The sequence below is a fragment of the Physella acuta genome, unplaced genomic scaffold, assembly GCF_028476545.2.
Source record: "Physella acuta isolate Inbredline_101_S28 unplaced genomic scaffold, ASM2847654v3 ptg000880l, whole genome shotgun sequence".
Taxonomy (NCBI): Eukaryota; Metazoa; Mollusca; class Gastropoda; family Physidae; genus Physella; species Physella acuta.
Window position 1 is genome coordinate 88,851 of NW_026732397.1, and position 11,357 is coordinate 100,207.

An 11,357-nucleotide genomic window follows, 5' to 3' on the forward strand; every position below is an offset into this window, starting at 1 on the left:
TAATTTATCTATTGTAAGCTGCTAATTTATCTATTGGACGTTGCTAATTTATCTATTGTAAGCTGCTAATTTATCTATTGGACGTTGCTAATTTATCTATTGTAAGCTGCTAATTTATCTATTGGACGTTGCTAATTTATCTATTGGACGTTGCTAATTTATCTATTGTTAGCTGCTAATTTATCGCTTTTAAGCACGAAGCGAACTTTAGTCTTTATTTACTTCGTTCCGGGAAATTAAATCCCAGTTCACATTTTTAAAAGATAAGGCCCGGTGTACACCCGTACACATGCACGTATCACCTTAGTGTACACAAACTCAAAACCACGGTGTTCACACAGCTATGTCACCATCTTTTGTATCACACATATTGTGTCACCATTTGACTTTTATGTGCGCCCATGACTAACAAGAAGGAAATAATAACTTAAAACGCGAATCAGACACCAAATACAAATTTAAGCTAATCAGACACCAAATACAACTTTTAAGCTAATCAGACACCAAATACAAATTTTAAGCTAATCAGACACCAAATACAAACTTTAAACGAATCAGACACCAAATATAAATTTTAAGCTAATCAGACACCAAATATAAATTTTACGAATCAGACACCAAATACAAATTGTAATCTAATCAGACACCAAATACATATTTTAAGCTAATCAGACACAATATACAATTTTAAGCTAATCAGACACCAAATACACATTTTTAAGCTAATCAGACACCAAATACAAATTTTAAACGAATCAGCAGCCTTAAACAATCACGCGCTAAGACTGAAACATGTCTAGCTATTTCCCCTCCCCTTGCCCCTCCCCACAACCAACAAACAAACAAGATCCACATCAGCTGTGGCTTGTGTAACTAAAACTAAAAAGTTCGGTCAGTATTCCTAGTTTAACATTGCCAGTACAGTACTGTTTAACTCAATAAAATTATGTGGACCTTTGTTTAAATAAAAATAAAACAATAAAAACGTTTCGATTTGAAAAAAAATGTACGTGATTAATGCCGCATTTGGTCAGTTGTTTTTTTAGATTTTTGAAATGGTTACCCACTGAAGCCAGTCTATGGTCACGCTAATATTTCCATATATTTCATTTAAACAAAACGCCTGATCCACGATATTGCACTTAAAAATAGTTCATTAACAAAATAGCAACTCAAAACCCAATTTTTTTTCCTTTATCGATGTTTCTGGCATCAAAAAATTAAAAAGAAATGTATCAGATTTTTAAACAGATCTCACGCTCCAGGACCACGCATCACTTTTGTCAGGAAACTTTTGAAAAAGGCACAATCACTTTGTTTACTTACTATCGTAGTTTTTTTTTTTTTTAATTTTAAAAATAACACTACTGCTCTGAATAATAAAATCCATAAATCGTGATCAAAAGTTTCAAGAAGCAATAGAGTTAGTTGGATTTAACCCACATCCCCAGTAGGGCGTTGAATAGCCAGCGAGGCATCCTAACAACCATTTCAATGGTGACAAAATACTACTTTTAAAATTTCCCTTTAAATATTTTTTCCGTACTTTGTTTTGTACGAAGCCGATATATGTAACATCATGTCTGACCCGAGCACAAATAGGTTGATATATTTAAAAGTTCCAAACTTCTGTTCATGGTGATAAAAATATCAATTCAAAATTACTTTAACGATTTTTTTCATAATGATGCTTATGAAATGAACACATGAAATGTATAAAAACCTGAATGTGTCAAAAACGAAATAAAAGAATTGAAGCTTACGTTGTTCCAGTGGTTAACTGTTTGAACGAAATTAAACACAAAATCTTTTTCAAAGCTAGTGTTTAAATGACGTCATATCAGGCTCGAGAATTGCAGACGATTAATTTTCTCTTTCCAGCAGACGTGAATGTCTGTCGTCTGACATACTCTCGGCAGAACTGAACTGGGCTGGGCTGGGCGCCCTCTACAACTGCGTCGGTAGGGACCGGACTGTGAAATCAGAGAAATTTACCACACATGTAAAGTTATTAATTATCATATCAGACGGGAGAGGAACCTGTTTCAGCTAGACTGCTTAGGTCCGGTTCTTGTCATGGGGGCGGTTCTCAAACGGAGCAGTTTGATCTCATTAACAGTGGTCAAACTTGATGACAACAATCTTCCTTTTTACATGAATATATTTCCTATTTTACAGAAACGTGTACAGTTTTACAGATTATGTACCATTGTACAGGACTTGTACCATTGTATTAGACAACAACCGTTGTTACAGTGCTCAGATTCTTCACGTGTTTGTTTTCATACCTGGATGTGTCAGTATAGCTGATGTCGAAAAAAGTGTTTCGTGAATATAAGTACGTTTTGCGTGATCGTTTGTCACGTTGAAGGAAACGTGATGGTCACGGTAACTCACGGCCATGTCACGGTTAGACTGACATGGTCTTGGTAAACCAGACGACGGTACGGGTTGTCAGCTGACTGCCTGGGGTTCGAACCTGCTCTACGGTAGTGAGGGTACCTTGTCCCGCTGGCGCTAGGACAAGTAGGTACCACTTGTTGGTCGTCAAACACAGTGATGGTGGTATGATGGTGGTGGTGTCATGGTGGTGTCATGGTGGTGTGGTGGTGTCATGGTGGAGTGGTGGTGGTGTGATGCTGTGTTTGATGGTGGTGTGATGGTGTGTGTGTGATAGTGGTGTGATGGTGGTGGTATCATGGGGGTGTCATGGTGGTGTCATGGTGGTGTCATGGTGGTGTGATAGTGATGCGATGGTGGTGTGATGGTGGTGGTGTCATGGTGGTGTGGTGGTGGTGTCATGGTGGTATCATTGTGGTGGTGTGATGGTGGTGTGATGGTGGTGGTTTCATGGTGGTGCCATGGTGGTGTCATGGTGGTGTCATGGTGGTGTCATGGTGGTGTCATGGTGCTGGTGTGATGGTGGTGTGATGAAGGTGTCATGGTGGTGTCATGGTGGTGTGGTGGTGTCATGGTGGAGTGGTGGGGGTGTGATTCTGTGTTTGATGGTGGTGTGTGTGTGATAGTGGTGTGATGGTGGTGGTATCATGGTGGTGGTGTCATGGTGGTGTCATGGTGGTGTCATGGTGGTGTCATGGTGGTGTCAAGGTGCTGGTGTCATGGTGGTGTGATGAAGGTGTCATGGTGGTGTCATGGTGGTGTCATGGTGGTGGTGTGATTGTTCCTGATTAACACAATTTCTGACAAAGAAAATGTGACAATTATGATGGGACGGAGTGGTCTAGCGGTAAAGAGCTGGACTGCTAACCCGTTAGTCTTGAGTTCGAACACGGGTTCAAGTCAGTAGACCGTCCCTGAGTCCATCCAACTCTGATGGGTACCTAACTCACGTTAGGGAAAGTAAAGGCGGCTGGGCATAGTGCTGACCACACTATCTCTTCAAATGCCGAGGTCACAGAAACAAGTGAACTCTACTTCACTTGCCCCATAGATCGTCAGGTTTGAAAGGGAAACTTTACTTTACTTATCTTATGATAGTGAAATGCTGACTTACTTATCTTCAGATAGAGAAAAGCTGACTTGCTTATCTTCTGATAGAAACGGTTAGTTACTAATCTTCTGATAGCGAAATTCTGACTTATTTATTTTCTGAAAATTAAAGGCTGACTTACTTATCTTGACATTGCCTCTACATGACAGCACTGTGGCTACAACCACTGAACTTAAAAATTCTGACAACCTACATGTGTAATTGCTAGCTAAAGATTACAATTAAATCTAATCATAGTTATGACGTCGGAAGAGCGATGTGTTCGCTGGGTATGAAGATAAGGGCTATGGGTGGGGAGGGGGAGAGTTAGGAGGCTCAGAAACATGCGGATCAGCCAAGGGAGGTAGATATATTTGAGGGGCCCATCCTTCAGCTAGAGATGGCCTCTGTGAGCTAAAGTAGCCCTATCGATGAGCTAAAAGTGGCCCAAGTGGTGAGCTAGAGGTGGCCCCAATAGTGAGTCAAAAGATTGTTTTATTCAATTAAAACCACTGTTGTTGGACCTTTACTGGCATAGGGTAACAAAATGGTGGTGGTGGAGGGGGGTGACATGTGAGGGTGGGGTAGAGGGGTAGAGTCTTGTTATTTGAAACATCGTGACGTCATCAATAGATCTGCATCCACCTGAAGAGACCAAACACAACAGGTGAGCCTCACATTGTCTGCTGGTGGTACTCACTCCGTCGTGGACGTGACTGACACAGCCGCCATGTTGAATGAGCAGCATAGAAGAATGAGTCACGACAACGTAGCTATATGTCATGCACTGAAAGATAAACTGAAAACGTGAAGTTCAAGACAGTTCAAAACATTGAACCATCGTTTCGAATCTCCTAACCAACTGACTAACGTGATGGCTACCATCATGGCAGTGTTGACAAAAAAATTTGAACCATCGTTAGGAATCTTTTAACCGACTGACCCGTAGCATTCTAATAACAACTTTTTTTTTGTTTATTTGGGATATTTATACGCACATTTATGCAAAAGGTCGCGACCTTCACCTACAAAACCTACGCTGTAGTTAATAGAGTTGTGTTTAAGACTTTGTGTACTAAAACTTTCCTGTGTAAACAATGTACATTATGCAACATTTCATTGAACATTTGTTGCGAAAATCAACGTATACTCGCAAGGGGAGATCACAGATCATTACTGGCAACATGAATGAGATCGCACTAGGCTATAGTAACATGAGGGCTGATAAGTTTTATTCTATGTTGCCAACTAAGCAAGGTGTGCGAGATAAGTTTTTAAAAAATTCACACAAACAAAACAAATGGAACAAATAAAACTTTACTGAGGTAGTGTAGAAAGATACAAAACTTCTGTGGAGCGTAGAGGCTTACATTCATGTAGTGCCCTACATGTTAAGTAGTAAGTTATGTGGTGTTAAAGCTTAATTAGTATAGCGTAATTATCTTCATAACCTTCTGAACTTTTTGTCTAATTTAAAGTCAGCCTGTCTAATTGGTTTAATGAAGCGTCATAATTGTCTAGATCACGTGGCTAGGTTCATTCACCTTCCGCTTACACCACTACATACATCTATATATATACAGTGAGGTGGGTCACATCTATATATATATATATATATATATATATATATATATATATATATATATATATATATATATATATATATATATATATACATACAGAGAGATGGGTCACGGCTAGATATATACAGAGAGGGGTGGGTCACAGCTAGATATATACAGAGGTGGGTCATAGCTAGATATATACAGAGGTGGGTCACAGCTAGATATATATAGAGAGGTGGGTCACAGCTAGATATATACAGAGAGGTGGGTCACAGCTAAATATATTCACCAAGTGTCTGCTTTATCTTATGCTGACATTTGTCTTCTGTGAGACTATTGTCTTGATAAGAACCAGATGGGCAGACATTTGTCGTGGCTGTCGATTAAAGCATATGTTCATCTCCAGTATCTATTGTCGGAAATTTGTTTTTGGCTTCATTCGACAGACTTTTGTCTTGGGCTTCACCTGACAGACTTTTGTCTTGCTGAAAATATGATTGGTCACATACAACTTTCTTTAGAATGGACAAATGAGGTCAGAGGTCAACACATTACTGTTGACCCAGATAATTAGACAATGATCTTTCATGTGTTGACGGTAAATTAAACACGAGGGAAAGTTAATTAGTTCAATAGAAAGAAAGTTGTATATTTTTAAACAGAACGAAAAGTAAAAATGAAAACAATTACACTGAAAGAGTATCTCTAGGACTAGGACAAGAGCTAGGACTAGGACCAAATGCTACATATTAGTGCCTCAAAACCTGTAAGTACATTCACCTATCCCTAAGTAAATTACCAAAATGGTGACCTATCCTTACAGTAAGTGACAACGTTATCGACCAAGTACTAAAGCTAAACAGCTCAGCTTTGAGACCATCACCAGTAGACCGCCAAACAACTAAAGAACGGAGCTAACGTTTAAAAACAAACAGTCGAGTGAAATGTTTACAATCTTTTGTTCCAACTGACGGAACAATGTTCAACTTTTTAACTATTTAGATCTTTAAATGTGGCACAACACAAAAATTATTGGCAACTACTCTACGTGAAATGTAAAACTAATATGTTCCGTCACAGTGGCCTTAATTTCTCTGTTTTGATTTAATTAGAATTGTTTTTCTAATTTAATAAATTCTCTTTAATTCTGCGCCCCTCCACGTACGTAAGTCACCTTCGCGCTGATATCATATTATGTATGCACAGAATTTATGATGGGAATATCAAGGGGCTCTACCCGTGACTAAATATGCCTCAGGGGAAATAACTCCGCTTTGATGTAACAGCAGTGCATGTCCATAACGGTTAGAGAAACAAAAGATGGGTTCGTGGAGCGTGCTAGGAATCTAGCAGACGACAGTCACACAAAGGCTGATTGTGTCAGTCAGCGACCAAAGTCGAATGATACTTTTGATGGACCGAACCTAATTGAACCGATCAGAGAATTCGAAAAGTTTCAAAGTCGATGGAAGGTCGTCAGTGACATTACCTCACCTACAAGGAAGAGTTCTTTGGCTTCCTACGTGCTCAGTAACTAGGTAACTAGAACTAATTCATCGGGGGCAGATGTGGTGATGTAACAAAGGGCTAATTCACCAGGTGTGGTGATGTAACAAAGAGCTAATTCACCAGGTGTGGTGATGTAGCAAAGGGCTAATTCATCAAGTGTGGTAATGTAACAAAGGGCTAATTCATCAGATGTGGTGATGTAACAAAGAGCTAATTCATCAGACCCTGATTTGTTGAATAATCAAAGAGCTAATTAATAGATCAGATTTGATAAAGTAACAAATTTCCCTCTCTTAATTTATAGCTGGTAATTTGTGTCTAGAACTTAGTGAGCTTTTTCTTTCAGATGAGGGGAGGGCGGTTTTTAAAAAAATACGTGTAACATGATATTTCTTCTATCTGACATCTCTGCCGTTTAAACATGTAGGTGGCATGATATATTTCAAGTTTTCGCTTTGGTTTTAAAGCTATATTCGCAAACATTTAGATGTGTAGATGTGTGGTGGTGGCTATTGTATCGACCTTGAACCTAGGGGTCACACATGTCTCGTGCTGGACAAAGGTCATTGTCGAAATAAAGAAGATTGATAGCAGTGTGGCTTTTTGAAGAGGGTAAAAATAAACTGATTGATTTTAAACTATCTCAGTAGATATAGACACTTTATTGCACCACGTTTAAACTTGTCCCCTTTAGATAGAGCTGAGACATGAACCTACAACCACAAGTTTAACTGTAAGATCAAGTGGCAATGGACCAGGACTCAAGTATTCTATGTGATCCGAACTTAGAACAAATCCCACCTTGTGAAATGTACGTAACCTACCTTGTTATATATGTGAACCTACCTTACAACAAATCCAATCTTGAAATGATGCATGAAGTAAATTAACCCAAAAACAAAACCAGCTGTTGTTCCCTGTGTTACATCCAGTATATTTTGGCCCACAATTTTAAACAATTTTTCAAGTCGTCCACATGTCGAAAGTTGTCAAGTTCTCTGGGAAGGCCTGCATCCAGCAAACAATGGACTGTGAGGGTCGGGGAACGTGAGGGGGGGGGGGGGGGGTCGGTGCTGTTGTTGGAAGGAATTAGTGTGCACCATGAAAAATGACAAGTTTAGGTAAAACTTGGCGCCATGATAGGGTCAAGTCAGTTGTCCAGTCAACAAACACTGGTCAATATTGGCCCAAGTCGTCTGCTGGTCGTGTCTGGGATCCAATCAACAAGATTTGCGAGCCGCGCAAATTCCTGGTCACAACAAGGGGACGTAAACATTGTGTGCTTCAGTTGGCCAGATACATTCAATGCTCCACTGTTTTACCAGACTCAAAGCTCCGGGAAACAATTATTTTACTTATAACACAAAACAGACATTTTATTTGTTTTTGCTTTCTATAACAAATATCTTTCATCCAAATAAGGTTTGTTCCATCCACATGGGATTTTACAAATAAAATAATGATATTAATAGCGAGATAACTAAGTTAGGCTTCGAATGATTAACATGTGATGTAATTTTAACGAATCTTCCTGCGTGGCCAGATAAATTGTTCAGAACAAATCTAAAACATAAAATATAGAAAGATGTTTGTACATTGAAATAAAGGGGAGTTAATACTAGAAAAAAAAATTACTAAACAGATAGAATAAAGGGGGGGTGGGTGGCCTGAACTGTACAAGAATTGGGGTTGAAAAAACTAGAAACAAACACTTGAAATATTATTGGTGGATAAATACAGTAACAAAAATACGTTGATAAACGGGAGATAAATAGATGATGAGAAATACAATAAACTAGACGATACAACAACTAAGCAAATACTAAACATTTCTCGGCCAAACCAAACGGTCGCTGTCAGTAGAGACGTGCACTTCATCATGCTGAACTTCATTTTAATTATTATTTATTCGTCTGAGTCAAATGAGACCTGTACTAATAGATCTTACCTTATATCTTTCTTTCAATTTCACGAGTGAAAACAAAAATAAATCCGATTGGCCGCCACTAGAATGTAAATAAACGAGTTGCTTCCCTTAGTCGTCTGCTGCTCGACGCTGGGTCCGTATTTTTTCTAGGTCTGTCATCTTTCTGCGATAAATAAAAATTTATCGCCAACTTGTCCCCTAATTTTCAATTGTTTCCTTAAAGTACTGTTTCGACTGGAATGTCGTGTAATCGAAAGTAAATAAAAGACCAGAGTTACGTTCCTTGTAATAAAAAGTAAACAAGAGCTCACCTAATTTCCTGTATGTTGTACTGATGTTAATACTGATGTTGATAGGATTTTTTTTCCTTCTGACTTGCGGGTTAACTAAGTGAGCAAGTGATACGATTTGTATTTTTTTTTTTGGTACTTAAGCATCAAAAGATTTTTTTCTCATGAATATGCAACCCATCCCTAACGCAACATTTGCAGCAGTTGTAAACTCGCCTAGGGGAAACGGGTCAAAAATATTTTAATTCGAATGGATGATGACCCCTGTGTACTTGTTATAACCCGCCTCACCAGCATGAGACCCCCCCCCCACACCCCACCCCCACACACACACACACTTTATAACTGGCGAACATTTAGGCTACATGGTCACATATCCAACAGATTTATCGTGTACGCTGAGAACCGATTCTAGGGCGAAAAAAGTCATGTTATTAACATTGTTAATCTCGGCTCGAAGTCAAGGTGACCCACAGTATGACGTCATCTGGGTACTAAACCACATGGGCCCCACAAATTCGGGATAAATCAGTAAGAATACGCTGACGATAACATTCGGTGCTCAAATTAACAAGACAAGTTTACGACCAGAAATGGGGACTTCATCCTGTCGGGCGGGCCAGATAAGAAATTGTTGTCAGGTCTGGTGTCACCTTTTGTAAGACGTAATGTCGCGAGACTTTTGTAAGAAGTACTTGCAATCTCGCGTGTTTGAGCGAGACTTTGTAAGACGTACTTGCAATCTCGCATGTTTGGGTGAGAATTTTGTAAGACGTACTTGTATTCTCGCGTGTATGGGCGAGACTTTTTAATTTTTTTAACAGCCTTCAGTCCCACTAGCAACCTTGGACATATTGAACCTAAATAGAAACCTGGGTATATTGAATTTAACTGGCAACTAGTTTATACAACATAATAAACAGCATCGTGCTAATTAAATATCTGTTTTTGCGAGACTGTCTTATAACTTATATGCATGTTATATCTCTAGGTCTGATTTCAGTTCTTCCATAAGCAGAGTTTCATAAGCATCTCTTCGAAGAGATGCCCCTCCCGCCCCCCCCCCCCCCCCCACCTCGAACGAAATGGAATTTATATAGAAAACATACTTTTAGCAGTATTCGAGCCCCCGGAAAATGTTGACCGCCCCCAGCCCCCCAAAAATATCAAGTGACCCCCAGGTAAAAAAAAGTCTGGAATAAACACTGACCATAAGCCTTGAAGACAACACAAACTTATGTTATTTCAAGAACAGCTGTCCCAACTAGTGAGAAGCACTTCTCACTTGTAATAAGGGTTTCTTTCAGGCATTTTTTGTGGGGGGGGGGGGGGGTATGGGGTACTTGAGACTTCCAGGGAGGGCAGACAATGGGTAAGGAATATATCTATCTATATATATATAAAGCAATGTATGTGTGTTTGTCCTTTATGCACTACTACACCTCTCATCACATCGCCGTGAAACTTTGGGAAGTTGTTGAGAATGTTCCTGGAAAGGTTTCTGCGAAAAAAATAATTTCAAATTCGCAAGGGTGGCGCCCCGGCAGGGCGCGATTTGTTTTTCTCTATATACGGTATATAAAAATTAAAGTCGATTTTTATTTGACACCATTCATCTGATCGCTATTAAACTTTGGTGAGTTCATAAGAACACTTTAAGGAAAGGTTCTGCAAAAAAATCATGTTTAATTTCACAAGGGCGGCGCCACGGGAGGGTGCGATTTTTCTCTATATACCGTATATAAAAGTAATTAAAGTGCATTGCCGTGACACGGCTGACACGATCGCCATGAAACATTGGGAAGATGTAGAGAATATTCCTGGTGAGGTTTCTGCGCTAAAAACATTTTCAAATTCGCAGGGGTGGCGCCCCGGTATGGCGCGATTTGTTTTTTCTCTATATACGATATATAAAAATAAAAGTCGATTTTGGTTTGACAGCGTTCACCCGATAGTCATGAGACTTTAGGGAATTGATTAGAACACTCTAGGGAAGTGTTCTGTTAAAAAAATAATTCTTAATTTCGCAAGGGCGGCGCCACGGGAGGGTGCGATTTTCCTCTATATACGGTATATAAAAATAATAAAAGTGAATTGCAGTGACACCGTTCATCCGATAGGCATGGAACTTTTGGGAGTTCATTATAAAACAACTCTAGGGAAGGGTTCAGTAAAAAATCATTTTTAATTTCGCTATGGGGCGTTACAAACGATTATTAAATTGAATCAGGCGTGTCCTCTGGCGCACTGGTAGGGTGTGATTAGGCTGTAAATAAAAATGTCTGTTTCGGCCCCCATAGGATCACATGGGCCGCTGAGGGCCATGTAATATGTTTTGTTTTAATAATCAGAAAAATTAACCAAGGTTAGATTATTAACTGGGATGTTTCTTTTTGTCCGTAAAAAAATCCAAACAGTTGAGTCACTTTGCAAATGATGCAATTAGCATCTATTTTTAGATAATCCAAACAGAAATTGAGATCGAGCTTCTAAAATTGACCATTAGTAACGCTAATATATTGCATCAGTTACACTGATGTTTAAAACGCGTCAACTAATTTTTTTACGTGTTCAGT

General features: G+C 39.2%; 1 protein-coding gene across 1 annotated transcript in view; it reads right to left on the reverse strand.

The window, feature by feature from the left end:
• LOC131952610 (electrogenic sodium bicarbonate cotransporter 1) overlaps positions 1-1,977 on the reverse strand; it is a 48,827-nt gene extending 46,850 nt beyond the window's left edge. The window contains exon 1 of the mRNA XM_059315357.1: positions 1,764-1,977. The gene's annotated coding sequence lies outside the window, so the exon portion shown is untranslated. The remainder of the gene's footprint in view (positions 1-1,763) is intronic.
• Between the last annotated feature and the right edge of the window lie 9,380 nt (positions 1,978-11,357).